At 42.6% G+C, this 16,327-nt stretch overlaps 1 long non-coding RNA gene across 2 annotated transcripts in view; it reads left to right on the top strand.

Moving 5' to 3' along the window:
• The window catches only part of LOC138583140 (uncharacterized), a 340,263-nt gene that overhangs the window by 116,630 nt on the left and 207,306 nt on the right, over nucleotides 1–16,327 (top strand). The window lies entirely within an intron of this gene.

Raw genomic sequence — 16,327 nt, forward strand, 5'->3', positions numbered from 1 at the left:
ACAAATCCCCATTTGTTAAACATGGATTTGCAGGCAGAATGGCGCACACATCCCTGTTCTTCAGCACACAAATTCCATAAATCAGCCCCTATAATGTTAGTATTGCAGAACAAAGAACTGTTTTAATGCTATACCATTAGATTTAGTAGTAGTGCTTCCCCTCACCACTGGCTTACTTTCTACTATCAACTGAACCCCAGTATAGTTACACACAAATACAAGAATAGCCTTCCCAACTAGATGTAGCTGCCCAATGCACAATCACACACATCCACATACATCCTTACCATCATACTCTGACGCTCATGCACACAGCACACATACATTGCAGAACAGCCCAACCCATACCTTGCTTTTTTTTCAACAGACCCCAAAGAATGCCTACCAAAAAGCAAGTCCGTAGAAAGCAATGCAGAAGTAGAGCAAATGAAAATAAAAGTGTCCAAAATAAGCATCCATCTCTAGCAGAATTTGTACAAAATGTTCAAACAAAAGATCTAATAGAGTCATTAAGTAAAACAAAACAAGCTTACAGTACAAAAACGTTGCCTCCTCTTTCAAAATGTAAAACGAAACAGAAAGTGATTAACAAGAATTCAGCTACCACGACTGCTTGCACTGCTCCTATACATCTTGATGCAGTGGCAAGTAACCATACCAAAAAAAGTATTTTACAAAAAATGTTCCACCACAGAGTCCTTCAGAATCTTATAAAAACAGGAGAGAAATCATGCACAACCCTTAAAACCTACCGTAGAAAATGTATCTTAGAAGCTCTCATAGACAGTGCAATCCTTCTCTAAAGGAAGTTATTTATTTTAGTGTTAAACAGAATGAAACCACTAACAAAAATAACTACTAAACTACAAAAAAGACTTCTCAATACATGGAATGTCAGCAAAAATAACTTCTTAAATATCTGTGGAGGTGAATGGAGTCACACCACGACCACAGAACCATATTTCAAGGAAGAAGCATACAAACAAAAGCAAACAAACAAAATTGACATACAAAGCAGTGGACGAGGATAAGGCAAACGTAATAATAACATAATGAAACAAGAAACGCTGCTTACAAAAATATCCCCAGAAAACTCAGTATCACCTCTCCATCTAACTGAACCAAAACGTCCAGTGTACAAATGGCCGTGCACGTCAATGTGTAACATTGACAAAAAATCATTCAAATCTTTACGCCAGTTCCTCAATCAATATGTAAAAGGCAAAGACACATTCAAAATGAAACTTCTACAAAGTATGGATACCTGTCCAGTGCGCAAATATGCAGGACTAGAAGGACATTAATTAGCCTGCATTTCAAGACCTAATTGCAAAAGCACTTTCCATCATATCAAAATGATATCAGCAAATCATTGAACTATAGGAAATCTAGTCCATAAACTGTACTATGCTAAAAGTCCAGCTTTAGCATTAGGCAATTTAAATAACAATCTTCTACATGGTACAGCCAAAGACCTACTTGAAGAAAAAGAGCATAACCAGAGAAAATATTTTGGAAGTGAAAGCCACTTACAAAATGCAATAGCTTTACAACAGACTAGGAACAATTCTACAAATGGCAGCCTTCTACTACACACAAACAAAAAAGAAATACTAAAATTTAAAAGTACATGTGCTGACGTACCACACCATGTGTGTGTGTGTGTTGCCGTAGAACTTTTTATAAAAGTAGCACAAAAACTGTAGACATAACATACAAAATAGAAGACAATGAATATTGCTAATTGTTTGAATTAGCTATCTACCTTATAGCAGGAAACAAATATGTAATACATGACCACTTAATAATTTGCAGTTATTTCACTGCAAAACTTGACAACCAAACTTCTTTGCGTGCTATCACAAATAACTTTGAATTATTCCCACTACCAATACCCTTGCAACAATTCAATTTATATGAGAGAATCATAATTCAAACAGTGCATCCATTTCAAGCAATAATATGCCTTCAACCAAAAACAGCAAAATTACCTCCCTCAGAATTAGTGAAAGGCATTTTTGGCAATAGAGTTACCTCCCTGCCACTCTAGAACTTGAGGAGAACCATCTCCAGTTCCGGAAGCACCTCAAGACCTTCCTCTTTTCTTCTGCCTTCGCTCTCCCTCTCCCCTGCTGATCTGTTCTCTCCTGGCACTGTGCACCTGGCCACCCTCTGTCCTTTGGGCCCAGGTACCTGCTCGTCCTGCCACCCTCCCGCACTGCCTCTGGGCCACCCCTTGCACTGGGGTCTGTATCTGTACCCATACAGCCCCTCCTTTTTCTTCCTGCACTTATCAGACCTACCCTGGCTGCTGCCTTAAACCTAGCACTTGCAAATTGCTGGCTGCATTACACTGTTTGTTGCCTTTATTATTTATTTATTGTTATTTATCTGTTTCTCCTCTGCTTCGCACTTTCTACCTCACCCCCTTCCATGCACTTTTCCCCTCCCTCTCTCCCATGTACTTGCGCATTCTCAATGTCACTGGGCCTAGTAAGATTGCTGTTTTGTTCTCTCCTGTTCCCCTCCCTTGCCTTGTCGCGCTCTGAAACACTTGTGTACGAGCGCGATAGAAATAAAATATCAACCAATCAATCAAAGTAGTTTATTTACCATTAGATCTGAAAGGAAATGTACACACTCTAGGAGTGCAACGTCCATTAGAGCAATCTTTAATTGTCTTAGTAAATGGTGTAACTACAAAAGACATACAAATTTGGGAACAACTTGTAGACTTAGATAAAGTTAGACACGTTTTGCAATATCTAATAGATGATAATGAATACTACAAAGATATTAATATTGAAGAAAACCTGAGGAAAACAACTGAAATAATTCAAGGGTCACCAGAAACTGGACTTCTAGATCCTGCTACAGTATCCAATATTTTAGACCATTATACAATTCATCCCTTACACTCTAAAGACACCATAGATGATGCGCTAGAAACATACCAAATGTGACAAACTAAAGGATAACCAATCAGCATATGGGAAACAAGTATAGAAGCACGTGCTTTTCCTCTACTCTTTCCTATTGGAAAAGGAGGAAGGTACAATGATAGAGCCCCTCAGATAACAGCATCAGAATACCGCTAGTTACGAATGCATTCTGAAGATCCCAGATTTAGACAAAATGTGGAAAACTTATTTACCTACTCTTTGAAAATGAACTAGCAACTCTATGCTACGGAGTTGCACACACTTTGAAATCAGGTACCCATTTTAAAAACATGTCAGCTACGCAATTACTACAAAAAGTGCAAGAAAAATATGCGGTTTTACAGTCAAGTATTACAAATCTTTTAGAAACATGCGTGGTACAAAAGAAGGTTCCAACGTCACAGAGATGTACGCTGGTTTGTTACATTAAGTTGTGCAGAATATGCATGGGAAGATTTGCACGATTTCCTATGCATTGCAAACAAAAAACAAAACAAACATAGATATAAAAACACCAGGAGAACTCTAATCTCTAGATCTTGTAAATGTATCAAGATATTTCCATCATTACTTCATTGCTATGCTACACTGTATTTGTAATAAACCTGTTCCTCCCCTCAGAGAAGTGCAACACTTCTTTTGGAGAAAAGAATTCCAAGCCAGAGGAACACCACATATCCACATGCTTTTATGGATTAAAGATGCTCCTAAATTTGGTCAAGACAGTGATGCCACTGTTTTTACAGTTTATCGAAAAATATGTCACTTTTTGAAATTCATTCAGAAACAGCAAATAGTGATCTTCATGCATAAATTTCAAAGACACAAATGTGGGAAATATTGTTTTCGCAAATACAAAAAAAAGGGAAATACTACTCCGAATGCCGCTTTGGTTTCCTTAGACCAGTTGCAGCAACAGGTCAAGAAAACAACTTCATGTCTTCAGTTAAACATAGTGTTAAAGGTAAATCACCTAAGAACACATATTACATAAAAAGAACAGAAGAAGCAAAATATATCAATGATTACAATGCAATCATTGCCCTCTTATGGAATGCAAACATAGATGTGCAGTACATTGCAGACAATTCCACTGCAGTTGCACAATATGTTACAGCCTACTTAACCAAAGCAGAAAAAACAGAGCTTCAAGAACTCTGGGATGACCTATCAGCGGACAAAACACTGTATCAGAAATTGTACAGCTTAGGCATTCATAGAGAATGTTGCTACTAAGAAGCTGCAGACCGTTCAACTGGTACTGCTTTGTATGGAAAATCTGAAAATATAGTATGGCTAAGTCTTGGTGGTGCTAAATCTAGAAACAAAGTTCTCAAATCATATGATGACATAGAAACAATAGCTAAAAATGATACGAACAGCCAAGACATTTTGAAAAACAATTTACTAGACACATACTACCCAAAAAGGAGTAGCACTTTGGAAACCATGTGTCTATACCACATAGCCCAAAACTTCACATACAAAAATAAAATAAAACCAGATGAAAACAAAGGTAGAAGCAGAGTGACAAATTGTGAAGGCGGCTTAGTGAAACTTACCAAACAAAGCTTAATTAATCATATCAAATTGTCATTAAAAAACTCCCCAACACAAAGAACTATATTACATGTCCCTGCTGCAACTTTTTAAACCATGGAGAAAAGAAGAAAAGTTACTAGATATCTATGACACCTATGAAGATGCTTTCAAAGCAAATGAAAACACTATAACCGATGTAAAATTCACACAGTACAAAACAATGTTGCACAATGAACAGCAACACAAAGAAGAACTCCAGGGCCAACTAGATAAGAACACTCCCGACAGTAGTCCCCCTTCTGTAACAGGAAGCAAAGAACCAGTTGGACAGCCACTAATAGTAAATGAGGCAGAATTAGCTGTGACAGAAGTATAAAACACCATGTTTCACTATGAAGAAGATACAGTAGTCTTAACTATACTGCAATCAAAACTGAACAATGAGCAGCATAGTATTTTTCAAGAAGTAAGAAAAGAAAATGCACATGGTTCACAACATGAAAATAAAGAAATGTACCTGCCAAAATTACAAACCTATACTACTATACGTCAGTGGTCAAGCTGGTTCAGGCAAGACATTCTTAATCAAAATCATCAGCAAGTTCCTTCAACAACTGACAAACAGCAAACTGTCAGCTGTTGTAACTGCCCCCACTGGTTTAGCTTCCTACAAAATAAGCAGTGTCACTTTACACCGATTACTACTCCTTCTAGTAGAACACCAAAAACAAATTAGAAGAGTACAAACTTTCTACAGAAGCTGCAATGGAACTATGCAGAGTTTTAAAACAAATGAAAATGCTACTTATAGATGAAGTGAGCATGGTCTCCAACCTAATGTTGGCTTTGATTTACCTCAGATTACAAGAAGTACTCAAAACAATCTACAAACAGCTCTTTGGAGGAAAACACATCATTGTTTTCGGAGATCTTCTTCAATTGACACAGTGAAAGGTGAACCTATTTTTAAAACCTTAGGAAACAAACTCTGCTGTAAAACTGTTGGCAGCATAAAAAATGTCAAGCTTTGCCAACATTTCCAATACAGAGAATTAATAGAAAACATGTGCCAGTCTGCAGACCTCACATATGCCAACATTTTAAAAAGTATTAGAGTTGGTTTACTACCTCAAGAAGCACAATCAGTATTAAAAACTTGGCACATCCATGCACTGAATGGCCATAACTCATGTGCTACTGATGTCATGGAAAAATGAGCACACAAAAATGTCAAGTGTATGTCTTTGTTGCCAACTCTTGCAATCTGTTCAAAATTCAATGAAACAATGTTGAAAAAAGAAATGCAACCAAAAATTGAAATTTGCTCCACTGACAACTGTACGTACATGGTATGACACTACCCATGTGTCAAAAAGCCACAACAAGACTAAATACCTTATAAAACTCTAACTCCAACTCGGCTAGTTTGGAAAAATATTAAAATTATCTTTAAACTGTAGAGTAATGCTTAAATGTAACCTTGACATGGAGCAAGGACTAGTTAATGGAACACTTGGTACAGTTGTTGGCTTTCAAACATACCCACGTGACAACAACATTCAGTTTGTCAATATTCTCTTTGACAAACTAACAGACGTTAAAAGAATAGGACGCTCACAGCTTGATTCCTTCTTTTCAAAGACATGTATGTATGAAGAGAGCAATTTGCTCTAACTCTAGAATACGCAGTCACCATTCACAAATCACAAGGGCCCTCATTACGACCCCAGCGGTAAGTAATGGACATTACCAGCATGGCGCAACTAACGTGTCCGTGCTGGTCATGAACCGTTAAAAGCGGTAAATTACGACCTCTCGGGCACGAGCATTGCGCCATGCCGTTAATGTAATCAGCGCCATGCCGGTAACCTCCCAAAAACGTCAGCTACCGCCATCGTATGCCGTGTAAACTGCACCACCGCCGCCCTACCCACCCATGTTAGCGACCACCGCTATTAGCGGTGACCGTAAAAAAACAGACCCAGAAATTACGCCATCGCACCGGAACGGGAAAGAGCACGGCAGCCATCTTTAAAAACACAATCCATTGCAATCCTCCACAACCACTGCACATTTGACCCTGAGACATTGCAGAAAACTACACCCACATCCACACAACCCCACAATGCCAAAAGTAGTCAAAAAAGCCTGCAATCGGCAGCGGCAGGACCGCTTCAGTAGGGAAGAGCTAACAATGTTGGCGGAAACGCTCCAGGAAAAGGCAGACTTTGTATTCTCCACCGAAATGAGCAGACCGGCAATAGCACGGAAAAAGGCGATATGGGAACTAGTTGCACAACGGGTCAGTGCCGTAGGAACTACACCCTGCACCACCAAACAGTGTCGTAAAAGGTGGGACGACCGCCGGCTCCGGGTAAGGAGCATACTGTTGGCCAACCGCAACATGGGCATGGCAACTAGCGGAGGAGCAGACTCCCCAATTAAAATGCAGCCGTGGGAGGAGATATGTGCCACAACGATCGGCATTGAGAGCATCGAGGGGGTCGGTGGAATGGAGAGAGGAGCCCCGACATCAGGTGACCCAGGTAGGTGCCTCAAATTAAGCCATGCGAAACCCCCTAAAGTCCACATACATGGGAATCACAATCTTGCCCTATAGGGTTAACGCAACACATCTGCAGAAGACTGCCAACAGGCATCATTGACCTACACCCTGTACACATGCAGTATGCACACTCCACAGTAGGCACCCACATTCCTGCATGCCCAACCCACCCAAAAGGGAGACAACCTGTATGTCACATCCTACAAAGTGCACCATCTATCCATCAAATTCATGGCAGTCATCACAATGCCTGCTTAATGTCCGCTGACCATCAATAACACTTTCCCTCCTCTGCTCCACCACAGGCTCCCAATTGGACACCGGCAAGGACGAGACTGGCAACACACCTGCCAAGAAGGCCAGGCCAGAGGCAATAGCACACCAACCCTCCACCTTGGCTGGACCCACTAAAAAACCACAGCAGCCAAAATTGCCTGCCACAACACAGCCCAGGGCAGTGACGATCCCCAAGGCAAGCAGCATGGTACCACCAGCAGAGGACATGCAACAACTGGTGGCCACTGAGGGGAATGTGTCTGCAGGAAGCAGTACAATTGGGGAGACTGCTGCCATTGCAGCCTGCTCTGACAGTGATGTGGGGATTGATGAGGATGACACAGAATGTCCCCCCACTGCCCACCTTCAATCCCCCCACGTGTCCCTAAGTAGCCTGCACGATGACAACACACAGTGGCTATCCCCTGATAACTCCTGGCCAGCCACTCCCTGCCCAGTGGGAGGTGTGGAGGAGGGGAGTAGCCCAATGACCGCAGCAATTTCATCATCCAATGCCCCAAATTACCAACAGTCACTGGACCAAAAATTGATGAGGCAACAACAACTGTCCACACTCCTCACGCAGCATGTGGCCTATTATGGAGGTGCCAGTGCAGAAATCCAAAGATGTGCCGAGACTGTCAAGACAGCCACCCAATCGTCCAGCAAAGACATTTGTGCTGAACTAGCCGCGTGGCAGAAAGTGCTCAGTGAGCTCGTACAGACAATGAGGGACATGCGTCGTAGCGAGCAGCCCAGTACCTCCTCCACTGCCAGTTCTGCCCCAAGCAGCCCCGTCGGCAGGCCGGCCAGGAACCTGAGGAGTACAGGCAGGGGTGACCCAGGGGCCGGCAGAGGGGGCTGCCAGTAGAGTCCACCCAGTGGATCAATTCCACATTAGGCACTTTGACACAGGGATCCACGCACTTTTGTGGGGAGTTGAGGTGGGAGGCAAGAGTGGGTGTGTTGGGGAGTTGAGGGGGGAGGCGGGACTGGGTGTGTTGGGGAGTTGAGGGGGGAGGCGGGAGTGGGTGTGTTGGGGAGGTGAGGGGGGAGGCGGGAGTGGGTGTATTAATTGAATTCACATTTATAATACAAGTTTCTCTTTATCACAAGTCACATGTGTGGACATTGCTCATTGCGTATGTGTGCTTTATTGGTGAAGAGTCCACAGTGTCCATACCCCAGACACACACAGTGCCCCAATTGCCATCTCCATGTGACACCCCCCATTCGTGTGTGCTAGAAACATTGGTTGATCAGAGTCCAACGCAGTTCACGCCCCTCCTGTGCATCGCTGCCTCCCTGAGGTGCTGCCCCATCCCCACCCTCCTCATCCTCATCGTCAGGTGGTTGCAGTTCAGCGTCAGGGGGCAGAGCCACATTTCGTCTGATGCACATATTGTGTAGCATGACACATGCCATGACGATCTTTGCAACCTTCTCATGGCGGTACAGGAGTGCCCCACCAGACCTGCTGAGGCAGCAAAAACGTGCCTTCAGTAGGCCGAATGCCTGCTCAATCACCACACGGGTATGTGTATGTGCACGGTTGAAGTCCTCCTCGTGCTGGTTCTTTGGGTTCCGGACTGGTGTAAGGAGCCACCTCTTCAGGGGATAGCCTGCATCACCTGTATGTGGGCAACAATGTATGTGTCAGTCATGACATCAAATACCAACCATGATGTGCCACCATGGCATGCATTTGACTGTTACTTTGTACCAATTTAACATGCACAAATGGATTCACACTATGTGACCGGTATATGTGTATTCCTCTCATGGACTGTTTTGCATGCCAACAACCAATGTATGCAGGGGGGTCAAGTGCCTTGTGAGTGCCCATCCACTGTGTTCGTTCATGGCATTTGTTTTGGTGACCTGGCACGTGTCCTGTGATATCAACGCTCACATCATGGCAACATTGCTGTCAGCCTCATGATGACCCCACTGAGCACTACTGATGTTGATAGGGACATTTTTGGGGACTTGGTGTCTTGTGTAATGGTGTATTGATGTTTCTGTCCGTCATGTGCCTCCTTTGTGCGCAGTTATGGGGGACAGGCCTTTCAGTTGATGGTGTTTGGTGCCGTGCATGTAGGTGCATTTCGTTGAAGTCAATGTGGTCCGAATCGGTACAATGCACTTACAGATGGTTGTGTCATGGTTGGGACACACCTTCATTCACATGGTAGGGCTGCTTACATCAGACATTATGTGTACAGGTGTCAGCTGACGTTTGTGCTGCTTTAGGGTATGAGCTGGCTCCATTGCCTCTGCTACTCGCAGCCAGGTAAAGTATGCATCATTCCCCCTCCCCTTTCAGCCAGGTAAAGTATGCATCACCCCCCCCCCCTTTCAGCCAGGTAAAGTATGCATTGGTATGTTGATCATGTCGATCACCTACCCACTTCACATTTCCATGCTCATGACATTAGACTCACCGAGTAGCCAGGATCTTGGGCCTGCATGTCGCTCCATGTAGCGTGGTATTGTGGAGTTCCTCAGGACCATTGAATCATGGGTTGATCCGGGGAATCGGGCACAACAATGTGTGAAGATCTTGTTGGCGTCACAGACCATTTGCACGTTGATTGAGTGAAATAGTTTACGGTTGCGGTACGCTACCTCCATGGCATGTGGGACCACCAATTCCACATGGGTGCAGTTGATGGCACCAATGCAACCAGGTATGCCGGCTAGTGCATGGAAACCCACTTTGGTGTTTGCAATCTCCTGGGCAGACCGTGTTAATGAGATGTGGTCGTCTGTGTGCTTGAGGAGGGCATCGAGTACTTGGATCAGTGTACGTGAGAATAATGGTTGTGAAATGCCATGCAAGTGCCCCACTGTGTGCTGGTAGGTGCCTGTGGCCAGGAAGTGGAGCACGGACACTACCTTCAGTAGGGGTGGGATGGCGGTGGGTGTTTCTATCATGCTGACGATGTTGTTGTGTATCATGTCCACGATGGTGGTGATGGTGTCCCGGTCCAAACAGTACAGGGTGTGGATGTGCTCAGCGGTGAGGTTGAATGGACTGGCTCTGATGCGTTGGATTGTGGGCTGCCTGCGTGGTGCCACTGGCTGTGCTGTTGGGGCTTGCTGGCCCTGCCTTGCCCTCCTTCTCCTCCTGCGTCTCCTCTGTGCTGCCTGTTGTTGTTGGTGTAGTTGTAGTTGTAGCACTTGCATTGCAATCAAGTCCTCCAGCCCCAACATTGCTAGTCGTATTGGAATCATTGTGGAGTGTGACTGGGTGTGGGAAGGGGTGGGGTGTGCTCTTTTTGTACTTGGTGAGTCTGTATTGCCTCCACCTGTGCTGATTCTGTGCACCTGTGGCAGCTGGATACACTGCACATGGCCATTTATGGTTGGTTCGTGATGGCGGAATTAGCACCATGGCGGTAAGGTACTTAATGGCGTTTGTGATGGAGTTAAGAGCATGTCCACTTGGTTCGTGATTCGCTTACCTTTGCGCGATGCCGGTATTTATGGCATGGAAGGTCGCATGCGCGCAACCTTGGTGCAGTTAGCGGCACCGTTAACTACGATGCCGCTAATAGCACTTTCACAGGTCATGATCAGACCTAGCAGAAAACGATGCCGGTAATCATTTACCGGCATCGTTTTTCACTTACCGCTGGGGTCATAATGAGGGCCAAGGTCTTACCCTAGATAAAGCATTGATAGATATTGGGAACACAGTCTTTAAAGTATACATGAGCTATGTAGCACTATCACGCTTACGTACACTTGACAGTCTATTTCTAATCAACTTAGATGCAAGTAAAGTAAACGCTGATATTCCTTGCATTTTAGAATACAATAGACTACGTCCACTGTACACCCCCATCTAAAAACCTATCCTGTTCCACAAAAAGCAAAACGTTGTAAAAGAAAACTACTTCAAACAGCAATGCAAGAGGATCTCACTGCAAATCCTCCAAAGAGAGTAAAAGAAGCTAATACTTCATCAATTACTACAACCGAATAAGAATCTATTACTCAAAGTAACTCAGGTACTTCTTCAAAGAAGCAACACACACTTTGAATAAATGACTTGGACACAGAACTATCTGGTCCATTCAAATTTTCAATATAACTGGTGTAAATTGCTACGCAAATGTAGCAATAAACATTCTATTCCAATTGCCACCAATTGTTGACAACATTCACTTACACAATACAGACCAATTGTGTTTGCAAATGTTAGTCCTTCATAGAAATGCAAGCAACAATCCTGACAAGACATACAGTGTTCATGGAATAAGACAAGAATTGGACTACTATGCTGGAATGGTGAAATTCACAGTAAACTGACAAGAAGATCCACAAGAATGTCTAATGTACTTACTACAAGTATTGGAAAACAAAAACATACCTATAAATGAAATCTTCCAGATTTCATACATGTGGAAACAAACATGTACTCTCTGCAACAATGTGGCACAGGAACAAATCCCTAATGAACGCTTTGTGTATGTATCCATACCTAACTGTGAATTCATTCCATTTCAGCAACTTGTACAAAATGCAAACCATGGCAGATTATGTACTACCTGCAATTTAGATAATCGCTCCACCTTAAAAATAGAAACTCACAGTAAATACGTAATACGAATGCATCTACGTTACAATGCAGATGGTACCAAAAACAACTGCAAGCTGACTGGATTCACATATGGTCAAGTATCACTTGGTAAGAAAACCTTCACAACAATAGGTATAATCTACCATGCAGGAGCCACAACCAATGCAGGTCACTACACTGCATATATAAAAAATAATTTATTGTGGATTGTTCAAATGTAATGATAGTACCATTATTCTGAAGCAGAGATTACCAGCAAATCTTATAAACGCTTATTTAATATTCTTAAAACCAAAATGTAATAACTAATCTGTGCATAAACATTAATGAAACTTCAATTAGAAAACTATAAACAGTTAAAATGCGCCAACTGGTATCTAACTGCCCCAAGATTCTGCAACAACCAAACAGACAAATCAATACCACCAAATTATAAGAAGAAATAAACAGTTAGAAAACGCCAAAAGGTATCTAACTGCCCCAAGATTCTGCAACAACCAAACAGACAAATCAATACCACCAAATTATAAGAAGAAATAAACAGTTAGAAAACGCCAAAAGGTATCTAACTGCCCCAGGATTCTGCAACAATCAAACAGATAAATCAATACCACTAAAATATAAGAAGAAATAAACAGTTAGAATAAGACAACAGGTATCTAACTGCCCCAACAATCTGCAACAACCCAACAGAAAGATGAGTAACTTGAAAATATAAATAAAAAAAACTATAACCAGTTAGAATACGCCAACAGGTATCTAACTGCCCCAAAAAATTTGCAACAAGCCAACAGATAGAACATTAACCAGAAACAACAAATAGTCACTGAAAACAAAGAAAGAAATATATTGTACCATAACAAAAAAAGTTTTTTTTTTAATCCAGCATGGATTTTTTTCCCCCACAGGCCCAATGATTTAAGAAACAAACACAGAAACTGAGCAAATTGCACAGTACACTGGTTTGTAAACTACTAAATATGAGGGTCGAAATAATGCAGAAATGTCTATTATGCAATGCAATAACTCATTATGAACTACCTACACTAACATGATCTTTTATTTTATCACATAAATTGAAAAAGAATATCTGCTCCAGTTACCCAAGTCATGAAAAAAATATATCCTATCACAAAAAGTCAAACAGTATCTAATAATTGAATTCACAAATACTGCTCCATTACACAACCATTGAAGCAAACATCTAACCATACACCACAATCCAAAAAGTTTACTTCCATGGATATGTTATACTGCAGTGCTTGTTACTAAACTCTACAATCATAATTGCATGACATAGCCAAAACTTCACATACAAACTATACAAATCAAACAATACACAAACTGTAGATTTGTGGATATTTGATGGATGTTTAATTCTATGGGTGTGTTATGCTGCGGTGGTTGTGACCAGGGCCTACAGTCTTGGGTGCATGGCCTACGGCCTACGGCCTTTGACCAGGCACCCAAGACTGTAGGCCCTGGCCACAACCACCACAACATAACACACCCACAGAATCAAATATTTTCACTGTGCTATATGGCTACTTATACGGGATTTTGATTACAATCAACGCTGTACTAACAACCCAAAACCAATATCATAGTAAAGTAAAATAGCCAGAAGTGCATTTTCTATGTCCGCGGAGAGCCGCTCTGACCGCAGACATGATGAACACATCAGGGGCGCCTGCCACCTAAACAAATACAGCATATGACCCATCTCTTACTCCCCCACCATCCCCAAGCGCTCCTACACACCAACACACTCCCCAAAATTGTATTTTTCCCCGTTCGTCACCACGCTGTCCGCGGATCCAAGATGGAGGATGCAACAAAACAATACGACGCACCTCACGCTTCAACCCAGCCAACAATCAGCGAACACATTGAATGACCGCGGACATGACGCAAGCCGATTAGCCAATCGGTGTCCTGTCCGGGAGCGAACAGGGAAATGTGTCCATGGAGCGGACATAGATATCACTATTTTTTTTAGACCTACTTTTTGGTCCAAGCCGCTTCTCCTTTGGTGCAAATCCGTCCAGCGGTTTGAGCTGTAGGCGTGAGCAAAGTTTTTTCCTCATTCACTCTATGGGAAAAAAGAAATATAACTTTGCCCCCCCCCATGCACCAAACCTCACTAAACTTTGCAAAAAATCAGAGTGGGCCATATACTTTTTTTGCAAAGTTTGGTGGGGATTCGTCCAGGGAGAGCCAAGTTATAAGCTGCCCAAAAAGTGCTCTTCCTATAGGATTAGCAACTTAACCATAACAGCACGGCCACTACCGCGGGCCGTGTAATTTAAGAAATACTAAACCTCCATTTTCAGCAGTAGGCCAAATGTACTTCAGGAAAATACTCCATTTGAATGATATGCTTGTAGTCAGAATGGAAAAAATTAAACTTGACATGTCATGCTCTGTTTGCTGGCACTTGTGTATTCTACTGCCTTAGTAAAATCACTTAGAACTTTGCTCACACTGCCAAACGTATAACCATGTTTCACGAAAAAAAGTTATTTCAAATGAACACTGATGGCAGAGATAATTCCTTGTGAGACTAGGCTGATGAACCTGCTATGCAATATTCCACCTAGGGGTGGCGGCAAGCAGGGTCTCAAGGGGGAGACTCTCTTCTTGGAGATAAAACTCCATTGCATAGAGGAACTCCCTAAAACCCTTTCTCGTGGACCAACAGTAACATCAGGGCTTCAAGAAAGCCCATCAGAACAAGTCACTGTTTGTTATTGCATCATAAAACCCAAGAATCAACCTGAAGAATATCTGGTAAAACTAATGTGAAGAAGAAGAAGAAGGATGAGCGAGAACTACCGATACTGTGACATGGAAAAAAGAGTGAGCAATGGAGAGTTTTCAACAAGAAGAGACAAAGGACTATGCTTCTCCACTGGGGAGGACCCAGAAGTGTACCATAAAAAGGAAAGGTGTACCTCTGTCAGATAGATGTGAAACCCGGGAGTTTCAAATCCACAGTGTTGTGGAAGCTGATCACGACTGGAAGATCGTCCGTCGGGAGGAAGCAAGCAGCTGGCGTGTGCGAGAAGCACCAAAAGAGCAGAAGGGCAAGGGGAACAGGGGAAAAGAACCCCAGGAGAGAGAGCCAGTTGTAATTGGGACGTGACCCGTGAGAGGTGGACTGTGCAGTCTGGCAACAATGCCGGGACCCCTGAAACGCTGCCCCTGCACAGAAGAAGCAGAAAGAGTCAGAGTGAAAGCCGAAGCCATTCTGACTCCAAGTGAAGTCCCCATCCTGCATGCAGGCCCAGTGACAGCAACCCACGAGAAGCATGATAACTGGAAGAGCTGCAGACCATGGAGGGAATACAGGAATAAAGAGTACCACCCGGCTACTCATCCCAGTGAATGTCCAAATATTAAGAAGAATTAGAATAATTACGGGACTCAGCCTACTCATCCCAGTAAATGGCCAGCTTAGATTCCCCTACCTAACAAAACGAAAAGGTGCTCATCATCTGTCAGGAAGTCCAAAACAAACAGTTTTTCCTCTGCTAAAGAGCTAAGCTGCACTGACCCTACCACTAAGACAAAACAACAAAATGCCGGAAGAATGACTCCCTTCTCCTCCTGGATGGGCTTCCCCAGTCTTAGTATATGATTTTCAGATAGTTTTTGGATATCTCTTGCATTAGCTTATTCTGTTCCTCTAGGGGAATTTTCCAAGACTTTGGATATTCTTTGGTATTCTTTGGTTATTCTCTTCTGTTGGTAAATTCCTCATCCTCAGCATTCTTGAAATGTCCCACTATCACACTCCACTCTCTTCACTTGAGTTCTTTCAATTCCACACTTCACACCATATGTTCCTTTCCCTTTCACAATCATCACCCTCTTCATGTTCCACACTCTGCCATTCTCTGTCTTTATGGCCCTTCTGAACACATCCCTAACCTTGATTGGTCTCGACCACATGTTTCCCCTTTCCTGGGCATCACAGGTAACTTAATTTCCGACCCAATTTACTACATGAGGAGATGAACCATACCTCACACAAACATTTTGTTAATCATCTGTGTCTACCTTATTCTTTATACATCATCTACTCTGATTTCAGTCGTATCAACCATGCCCAACCATACTGGGAAAAGTCTGGTTTAGGCTTTCCTGCCTCTGCTGAATTCAAAAGGTGAGATACCTCTAGTACTATGTGGTGTAATTCTTTGAGCTAACATTGTATTCATAACCGCATCTTTCCAATCCCTTCATGTAGCCATGCTCATCTTATCGATTTTCTTCATTACTCTGTTGAATCATTCTACATCCCCAATTCTTTGGAGAAGGTATATGGCACATGTATGATGTACAATGGCCCGATCTGTAAAGTACTCATCCATCTCCTATTACCTGAATTGTGACCCATTATCTGTTAGG

Source organism: Ambystoma mexicanum, chromosome 3q (assembly GCF_040938575.1).
Source record: "Ambystoma mexicanum isolate Mex_15411 chromosome 3q, UKY_AmexF1_1, whole genome shotgun sequence".
Classification (NCBI taxonomy): domain Eukaryota; kingdom Metazoa; phylum Chordata; class Amphibia; order Caudata; family Ambystomatidae; genus Ambystoma; species Ambystoma mexicanum.